Consider the following 10,873-nt stretch of genomic DNA (forward strand, 5'->3'; position numbering starts at 1 on the left):
TATTAAAACAAAGTTTCTTTATTCAAAAGAAAGTCAAACACATTTAAACAAAGATTTTTGAATCAAATGAAAGTCAAACACATTCAAACAAATATTTATAAATCATATGAAAGTTAAACACATTCAAACATAGCTTTTTGAATGAAATGAAAGTCAAGCACATTCAAACACATTCAAATAAATCTTTTTGCATCGAAATAAAGTCAAACAAAATCAAACAAAGCTTTTTGAATCAAATGAATGTCAAACACATTTAAACAAAGCTTTTTAAATCAAATGAAAGTTAAACACATTCAAACATAGCTTTTTGAATCAAATGAAAGTCAAACACATTTAAACAAAGCTTTTTGAATCAAATGAAAGTCAAACACATTCAAACAAGCTTTTTGAATCAAATGAAAGTTAAACACATTCAAACAAATCTTTTTAAATTAAATGAAAGTCAAACACATTCAAACAAATCTTTTTAAATCAGATGAAAGTCAAACACATTCAAATATAGCTTTTTGAATCAAATGAAAGTAAAACACATTCAAACAAAGCTTTTTAGATCTAAATACAGTCGAACACATTCAAACAAAGCTTTATGAATTAAAAGAAAGTCAAACACATCCTAAAAATTCTTTTTAAATCGAAAAAAAGTTAAACACATTCAAACAATGTTTTTTGAATTCAAAAATGTCAATCACATTCAAACATAGTTTTCTGATTCAAATGAAAGTCAAACACATTCAAACAAATCTTTTTAAATCAAATTAAAGTCAAACACATTCAAACATAACTTTTTGAATCAAATGAAAGTCAAACACATTCAATCAAAGCTTTTTGAATCAAATGAAAGTCAAATGCATTCAAACAAATCTTTTTTAATCAGATGAAAGTCAAACACATTCAAACATAGCTTTTTGAATCAAATGAAAGTTAAACACACTCAAACAAAGCTTTTTGAATCTAATGAAAGTCAAACACATACAAACAAAGCTTTTTAAATCAAATGAAATTTAAACACATTCAAAGAAATCTTTTTAGATCGAAATACATTCAAACACATTCGAACAAAGCGTTATGAATCAAAAGAAAGTCAAACACATTCTAACAATTTTTTTTGAATCGAAAAAAAGTATAACACATTCAAACAAAGTTTTTTAAATGAAATGAAAGTTAAATACATTCTAAAAATTCTTTTTGAATTGAAAAAAAGTAAAACACATTCAAACAAAGCTTTTTGAATCAAAAGAAAGTCAAAAACATTCAAACAAAGCTTTTTGAATCAAATAAAAGTCAAACACATTTAAACAAATCTTTTTAAATCAAATGAAAGTCAAACACATTGATACATAGCTTTTTGAATCAAATGAAAGTCAAACACATTCAAACAAAGCTTTTTAAATCAAATGAAAGTCAAACACATTCAAACAAAGCTTTTTGAATCAAATGAAAGTCAAACACATCAAATAAATCTTTTTGCATCGAAATAAAGTCAAACACATTCAAACAAAGCTTTTTGAATCAAATGAAAGTCAAACACATTCAAACAAAGCTTTTTGAATGAAATGAAATTTAAACACATTCTAAGAAATCTTTATGGATCGAAATACATTCAAACACATTCAAACAAAGCTTTATTAATCAAAAAAAAGTCAAACACATTCAAATAATTCTTTTTGAATCGAAAAAAGTAAAAACACATTCAAACAAAGCTTTTTGAATAAAAAGAAAGTCAAAAACATTCAAACAAAGTTTTTGAATCAAATGAAAGTCAAACACATTCAAACAAGTCATTTTAAATCAGATGAAAGTCAAACACATTTAAATATAGCTTTTTGAATCAAACGAAAGTAAAACACATTCAAACAAGGCTTTTTAGATCTAAATACATTTAAACACATTCAAACAAAGCTTTATGAATTAAAAGAAAGTCAAACACATTCTAAAAATTCTTTTTAAATCGAAAAAAAGTAAAACACATTCAAACAAAGTTTTTTGAATTCAAAGAAAGTCAAACACATTCAAACATAACCTTTAGAATCAGATGAAAGTTAAACACATTCAAAAAATGCTTTTTCAAACAAATGAAAGTCAAACACATTCAAATAAATATTTTTGAATCGAAATAAAGTCAAACACTTTCAAACAAAGATTTTTGAATCAAATGAAAGTCAAACAGATTCAAACATAGTTTTTTGAATCAAATGAAAGACAAACACACTCAAACAAAGCTTTTTGAATCTAATGAAAGTCAAACACATACAAACAAATCTTTTTAGATCGAAATACAGTCAAACACATTCAAACAAATATTTATGAATCAAAAGAAAGTCAAACACATTCTAACAATTTTTTTTGAATCGAAAAAAAGTAAAACACATTCAAACAAAAATTTTTTAATCAAAAGAAAGTCAAACTCATTTAAACAAAGCTTTATGAATCAAATGAAAGTTAAACACATTCAAACAAATATTTTTAAATCATATTGAAGTCAAACACATTCAAACATAGCTTTTTGAATCAAATGAAAGTCAAACACATTTAAACAAAGCTTTTTTAATCAAATCAAAATCAAACACATTCAAACAAATCTTTTCAAATCAAATGAAAGTAAAAAACATTCAAACATAGCTTTTTAAATCAAATGAAAGTCAAACACATTCAAACAAAGGTTTTTGAATCAAAGGAAAGTCAAACAGATTCAAATAAATCTTTTTGAATCGATATAAAGTCAAACACATTCAAACTAAGCTTTTTAAATCAAATAAAAATCAAACACATTCAAACAAAGCTTTTTGAATCAAATGAAAGTCAAATACATTCAAACAAATATTTTTAAATCAAATCAAAGTCAAACACATTCAAATACATCTTTTTGAATCACATGAAAGTCAAACACATTTAAACAAAGGTTTTTAAATCAAAGGAAAGTCAAACAGATTCAAATAAATCTTTTTGAATCGATATAAAGTCAAACACATTCAAACTAAGCTTTTTAAATCAAATAAAAGTCAAACACATTCAAACAAAGCTTTTTGAATCAAATGAAAGTCAAACACGTTCAAACCAATCTTTTTAAATCAAATGAAAGTCAAACACATTCAAACATAGCTTTTTGAATGAAATGAAAGTCAAACACATTCATACAAAGCTTTTCGAATCAAATGAAAGTCATACATATTCAAACAAATCTTTTAAAATAAAATAAGAGTCGAACACCTTCAAACATAGCTTTTTGAATCAAATGAAAGTCAAACACCTTCAAACATAGCTTTTTGAATCAAATGAAAGTCAAACACATTCAAATAAAGCTTTTTGAATCAAAAGAAAGTCAAAAACATTCAAACAAAGCTTTTTGAATCAAATAATAGTCAAACACATTCAAACAAATCTTTTTAAATCAAATGAAAGTCAAACAGATTGATACATAGCTTTTTGAATCAAATGAAAGTCAAACACATTCAAACAAAGCTTTTTAAATCAAATGAAAGTCAAACACATTCAAACAAAGCTTTTTGAATCAAATGAAAGTCAAACACATCAAATAAATCTTTTTGCATCGAAATAAAGTCAAACACATTCAAACAAAGCTTTTTGAATCAAATGAAAGTCAAACACATTCAAACAAAGCTTTTTGAATGAAATGAAATTTAAACACATTCTAAGAAATCTTTATGGATCGAAATACATTCAAACACATTCAAACAAAGCTTTATTAATCAAAAGAAAGTCAAACACATTCAAATAATTCTTTTTGAATCGAAAAAAGTAAAAACACATTCAAACAAAGCTTTTTGAATAAAAAGAAAGTCAAAAACATTCAAACAAAGTTTTTTAATCAAATGAAAGTCAAACACATTCAAACAAATCATTTTAAATCAGATGAAAGTCAAACACATTCAAATATAGCTTTTTGAATCAAATGAAAGTAAAACACATTCAAACAAAGCTTTTTAGATCTAAATACATTTAAACACATTCAAACAAAGCTTTATGAATTAAAAGAAAGTCAAACACATTCTAAAAATTCTTTTTAAATCGAAAAAAAGTAAAACACATTCAAACAAAGTTTTTTGAATTCAAAGAAAGTCAAACACATTCAAACATAGCCTTTAGAATCAGATGAAAGTTAAACACATTCAAAAAATGCTTTTTCAAACAAATGAAAGTCAAACACATTCAAATAAATATTTTTGAATCGAAATAAAGTCAAACACTTTCAAACAAAGATTTTTGAATCAAATGAAAGTCAAACAGATTCAAACATAGCTTTTTGAATCAAATGAAAGACAAACACACTCAAACAATGCTTTTTGAATCTAATGAAAGTCAAACACATACAAACAAATCTTTTTAGATCGAAATACAGCAAAACACATTCAAACAAATATTTATGAATCAAAAGAAAGTCAAACACGTTCTAACAATTCTTTTTGAATCAAATGAAAGTCAAACACATTCAAACAAAGCTTTTTGAATGAAATGAAATTTAAACACATTCAAAGAAATCTTTATGGATCGAAATACATTCAAACACATTCAAACAAAGCTTTATTAATCAAAAGAAAGTCAAACACATTCAAATAATTCTTTATGAATCGAAAAAAAGTAAAAACACATTCAAACAAAGCTTTTTTCAATCAAAAGAAAGTCAAAAACATTCAAACAAAGTTTTTTCAATCAAATGAGAGTCAAACACATTCAAACAAATCTTTTTAAATCAAATGAAAGTCAAACACATTCAAATATAGCTTTTTGAATCAAATGAAAGTAAAACACATTCAAACGAAGCTTTTTAGATCTAAATACAGTCAAACACATTCAAACAAAGCTTTATGAATTAAAAGTCAAACACTTTTTAAAAATTCTTTTTAAATCGAAAAAAAGTAAAACACATTCAAGCAAAGTTTTTTGAATTCAAAGAAAGTCAAACAAAAACAAAGTTTTCTGATTCAAATGAAAGTCAAACACAGTCAAACAAATCTTTTTAAATCAAATGAAAGTCAAACACATTCAAACATAGCTTTTTGAATCAAATGAAAGTCAAACACATTCAATCAAAGCTTTTTGAATCAAATGAAAGTCAAATATATTCAAACAAATCTTTTTTAATCAGATGAAAGTCAAACACATTCAAACATAGCTTTTTGAATCAAATGAAAGTTAAACACACTCAAACAAAGCTTTTTGAATCTAATGAAAGTCAAACACGTACAAACAAACAAATCTTTTTAGATCGAAATACAGTCAAACACATTCAAACAAAGATTTATGAATCAAAAGAAAGTCAAAAACATTCTAACAATTCTTTTTGAATCGAAAAAAAGTAAAACACATTCAAACAAAAATTTTTTAATCAAAAGAAAGTCAAACTCATTTAAACAAAGCTTTATGAATCAAATGAAAGTCAAACATATTCAAACAAATATTTTTAAATCATATTGAAGTCAAACACATTCAAACATAGCTTTTTGAATCAAATGAAAATAAAAAAACATTCAAACAAAGCTTTGTGAATCAAATGAAAGTCAAACAAAATCAAATAAATCTTTTTTAATCAAAATAAAGTCAAATACATTCAAAGAAAGCTTTTTGAATCAAATGAAAGTCAAACACATTCAAACAAATCTTTTTAAATCATAGGAAAGTAAAACACATTCAAACAAAACTTTTTGAATCAAAAGAAAGTCAAACACATTCAAACAAAGCTTTTAGAAAAAAATGAAAGTCAAACACATTCAAACAAATCTTTTTAAATCAAATGAAAGTCAAACACATTCAAACATAGCTTTTTAAATCAAATGAAAGTCAAACACATTCAAACAAAGGTTTTCGAATCAAATGAAAGTCAAATACATTCAAACAAAACTTTTTGAATAAAATGAAAGTCAAACACATTCAAACAAATCATTCCAAATCAAATAAAAGTCAAACACATTCAAACATAGCTTTTTGAATCAAATGAAAGTCAAACCCATTCAAACAAAGATTTTTGAATCAAATGAAAGTCAAACACGTTCAAACAAAGCTGTTTGAATCAAATGAAAGTCAAATACATTCAAACAAAGCTTTTTGAATCAAATGAAAGTCAAATACATTAAAACAAAGCTTTTTGAATCTTATGAAAGTCAAACACAATCAAACAATTCTTTTTGAATCGAAATAAAGTAAAATAAATTCAAACAAAGCTTTTTGAATCAAAAGAAAGTCAAACACATTAAAATAAGCTTTTTGAATCAAATGAAAGTCAAACACATTCAAACAAATCTTTCAGAGTCAAATAAAAGTCAAACACATTCAAACAAAGCTTTTTGAATCAAAAGAAAGTCAAACACATTAAAACAAGCTTTTTGAATCAAATGAAAGTCAAACACATTCAAACAAATCTTTCAGAGTCAAATAAAAGTCAAACACATTCAAACATAGCTTTTTAAATCAAAAGAAAGTCAAACACATTCAAACAAAGCTTTTTGAATCAAATGAAAGTCAAATACAGTCAAACAAAGCTTTTTGAATCTTATGAAAGTCAAACACAATCAAACAATTCTTTTTGAATCGAAATAAAGTAAAATAAATTCAAACAAAGATTTTTGAATCAAAAGAAAGTCAAACACATTAAAACAAGCTTTTTGAATCAAATGAAAGTCAAACACATTCAAACAAATCTTTCAGAATAAAATAAAAGTCAAACACATTAAAACATAGCTTTTTGAATGAAAAGAAAGTCAAACACATTCAAACAAAGCTTTTTCAATGTAATGAAAGTTAAACACATTCAACCAAATCCTTTAAAATCATATGGAAGTCAAACACATTCAAACAAATCTTTTAGAATCAAATAAAAGTCAAGCACATTCAAACATAGCTTTTTTAATCAAATGAAAGTCAAACACATTCAAACAAAGCTTTTTCAATTAAATGAAAGTCAAACACATTCAACCAAATTTTTTAAAATCAAATGAAAGTCAAACACATTCAAAAATAGTTTTTTGAATCAAATTAAAGTCAAATACATTCAAACAATTCTTTTTGAATAAAAAAAAGTAAATAACATTTAAACAAAACTTTTTGAATCAAAAAAAAGTCAAACACATTCAAACAAAGGTTTTTGAATCAAATGAAAGTCAAACACATTCAAACAAATCTTTTTAAATCAAATGAAATTCAAACACATTCAAACATAGCTTTTTGAATCACATGAAAGTCAAATACATTCAAATAAAGCTTTTTAAATTAAAAGAAAGTCAAACACATTTAAACAAAATTTTTGAATCAAATGAAAGTCAAACACATTCAAACAAATCTTTTTAAATCATATGAAAGTGAAACATATTCAAACATAGCTTTTTGAATCAAAAGAAAGTCATACACATTCAAATAATTCTTTTTGAATCGAAATAAAGTAAAACAAATTCAAACAAAGCTTTTTGAATCAAATAAAAGTCAAACACATTCAAACAAGCGTTTTGAATCAAATGAAAGTCAAACAAATTCAAACAAATCTTTCAAAATCAAATGAAAGTCAAACACATTCAAACATAGGTTTTTGAATCAAATGAAAGTCAAACACATTCAAACAAAGGTTTTGAATCAAATGAAAGTCAAACCACTCAAACAAAGCTTTTTGAATCAAATGAAAGTCAAATACATTCAAACAATTCTTTTCGAATCGAACAAAAAGTATAACACATTCGAACAAAGGTTTTTGAATCAAAAGTAAGTCAAACACCTTCAATTAAAGTTTTTTGAATCAAATGAAAGTCAAACACATTCAAACAAATCTTTTTAAATCAAATGAAAGTCAAACACATTCAAACATAGATCTTTGAATCAAAAGAAAGTCAAACACATTAAAACAAGCTTTTTGAATCAAATGAAAGTCAAACACATTCAAACAAATATTTATAAATCATATGAAAGTCAAACACATTCAAACACAGCTTTTTGAATGAAATGAAAGTCAAACACATTCAAATAAATGTTTTTGCATCGAAATAAAGTTAAACACAATCAAACAAAGCTTTTTGAATCAAATGAATATCAAACACATTTAAACAAAGCTTTTTAAATCAAATGAAAGTTAAACACATTCAAACATAGCTTTTTGAATCAAATGAATGTCAAACACATTTAAACAAAGCTTTTTGAATCAAATGAAAGTAAAACACATTCAAACAAGCTTTTTGAATCAAATGAAAGTCAAACACATTTCAAACAATTTTTTTTTAATTAAATAAAAGTCAAACACATTCAAACATAGCTTTTTGAATCAGATGAAAGTTAAACACATTCAAAGAATGCTTTTTCAATCAAATGAAAGTCAAACACATTAAAATAAATTTTTGTAAATCGAAATAAAGTCAAACCCATTCAAACAAAACTTTTTGAATCAAATGAAAGTCAAACACATTCAAACATAGCTTTTTGAATCAAATGAAAAACAAACACACTCAAACAAAGCTTTTTGAATCTAATGAAAGTCAAATACTAACAAACAAATCGTTTTAGATCGAAATACAGTAAAACACATTCAAACAAATATTTATGAATCAAAAGAAAGTCAAACACATTCTAACAATTCTTTTTGAATAAAAAAAAAGTAAAACACATTGAAACAAAGTTTTTTTAATCAAAAGAAGGTTAAACTCATTTAAACTAAGCTTAATGAATCAAATGAAAGTTAAACACATTCAAACAAATATTTTTAAATCATATTGAAGTCAAACACATTCAAAGATAGCTTTTTGAATCAAAAGAAAGTCAAACACAATGAAATAAATCTTTTTGAATCGAAATAAAGTCAAATACATTCAAACAAAGCATTTTGAATCAAATGAAAGTCAAACACATTTAAACAAATCTTTTTAAATCATATGAAAGTAAAACACATTCTAACAATTTTTTTTGAATAAAAAAAAAGTAAATCACATGCAAACAATGTTTTTTGAATCTAATGAAAGTTAAACATATTCAAACAATTCTTTTTTAGTCGACAAAAAGTAAAACACATTCAAATAAAGCTTTTTGAATCAAAAGAAAGTCAAACACATTTAAACAAAGCTTTTTTAATCAAATCAAAATCAAACACATTCAAACAAATCTTTTCAAATCAAATGAAAGTAAAAAACATTCAAACATAGCTTTTTAAATCAAATTAAAGTCAAACACATTCAAACAAAGGTTTTTGAATCAAAGGAAAGTCAAACAGATTCAAATAAATCTTTTTGAATCGATATAAAGTCAAACACATTCAAACTAAGCTTTTTAAATCAAATAAAAGTCAAACACATTCAAACAAAGCTTTTTGAATCAAATGAAAGTCAAACACATTCAAACAAATATTTTTAAATCAAATCAAAGTCAAACACATTCAAATACATCTTTTTGAATGACATGAAAGTCAAACACATTTAAACAAAGGTTTTTAAATCAAAGGAAAGTCAAACAGATTCAAATAAATCTTTTTGAATCGATATAAAGTCAAACACATTCAAACTAAGCTTTTTAAATCAAATAAAAGTCAAACACATTCAAACAAAGCTTTTTGAATCAAATGAAAGTCAAACACGTTCAAACAAATCTTTTTGAATCAAATGAAAGTCAAACACATTCAAACATAGCTTTTTGAATGAAATGAAAGTCAAACACATTCAAACAAAGCTTTTCGAATCAAATGAAAGTCAAATACATTCAAACAAAGCTTTTTGAATCTAATAAAAATCATACACATTCAAACAATTCTTTTTTAATCGAAATAAAGTAACACAAATTCAAGCAAAGCTTTTTGAATCAAAAGAAAGTCAAACACATTCAAACAAGCTTTTTGAATCAAATGAAAGTCAACCACAATCTAACAAATCTTTCAAAAATGAAATGAAACTCAAACACATTCAAACAAAGCTTTTTGAATAAAATGAAAGTCAAACACATTCAAACAAATCTTTTTAAATCAAATGAAAGCCAAACACATTCAAATATAGGTTTTTGAATCACATGAAAGTCAAACACATTCAAACAAAGCTTTTTGATTCAAATGAAAGTGAAACACGTTCAAACAAATCTTTTTAAATCAAATGAAATTCAAAGACAGTTAAACATAGCTTTTTGAATGAAATGAAAGTCAAACACATTCAAACAAAGCTTTTTGAATCAAATGAAAGTCAAATATATTCAAACAAAGCTTTTTGAATCTAATGAAAATCAAACACATTCAAACAATTCTTTTTTAATCGAAATAAAGTAACAAAAATTCAAGCAAAGCTTTTTGAATCAAAAGAAAGTCAAACACATTCAAACAAGCTTTTTGAATCAAATGATAGTCAAACACATTCTAACAAATCTTTCAAAATCAAATGAAACTCAAACACATTCAAACATAGCTTTTTGAATCAAATGAAAGTCAAACACATTCAAACAAAGCTTTTTGAATCAAATAAAAGTCAAACACGTTCAAACAAAGCTTTTTGAATCAAATGAAAGTCAAATACATTCAAACAATTCATTTTGAATCGAAAAAAAGTAAAATACATTCAAACAAAGTTTTTTGAATCAAATGAAAGACAAACACGTTCAAATAAAGCTTTTTGAATCAAATGAAAGTCAAATACATTTAAACAAAGATTTTTGAATCAAATGAAATTAAAACACATTCAAACAAAGCTTTTTGAATCAAATGAAAGTCAAACACATTCAAATAAATCTTTTTGAATCGAAATAAAGTCAAACACATTCAAACAAAGCTTTTTGAATCAAATGAAAGTCAAACACATTCAAACAAAGCTTTTTAAATCAAATGAAGTTTAAACACATTCAAACAAATCTTTTTGGATCGAAATATAGACAAACACATTCAAACAAAGATTTTTGAATCAAATAAAAGTCAAAC

This window comes from Chenopodium album, chromosome 2 (assembly GCF_948465745.1).
Source record: "Chenopodium album chromosome 2, dcCheAlbu1.1, whole genome shotgun sequence".
Lineage (NCBI taxonomy): Eukaryota > Viridiplantae > Streptophyta > Magnoliopsida > Caryophyllales > Amaranthaceae > Chenopodium > Chenopodium album.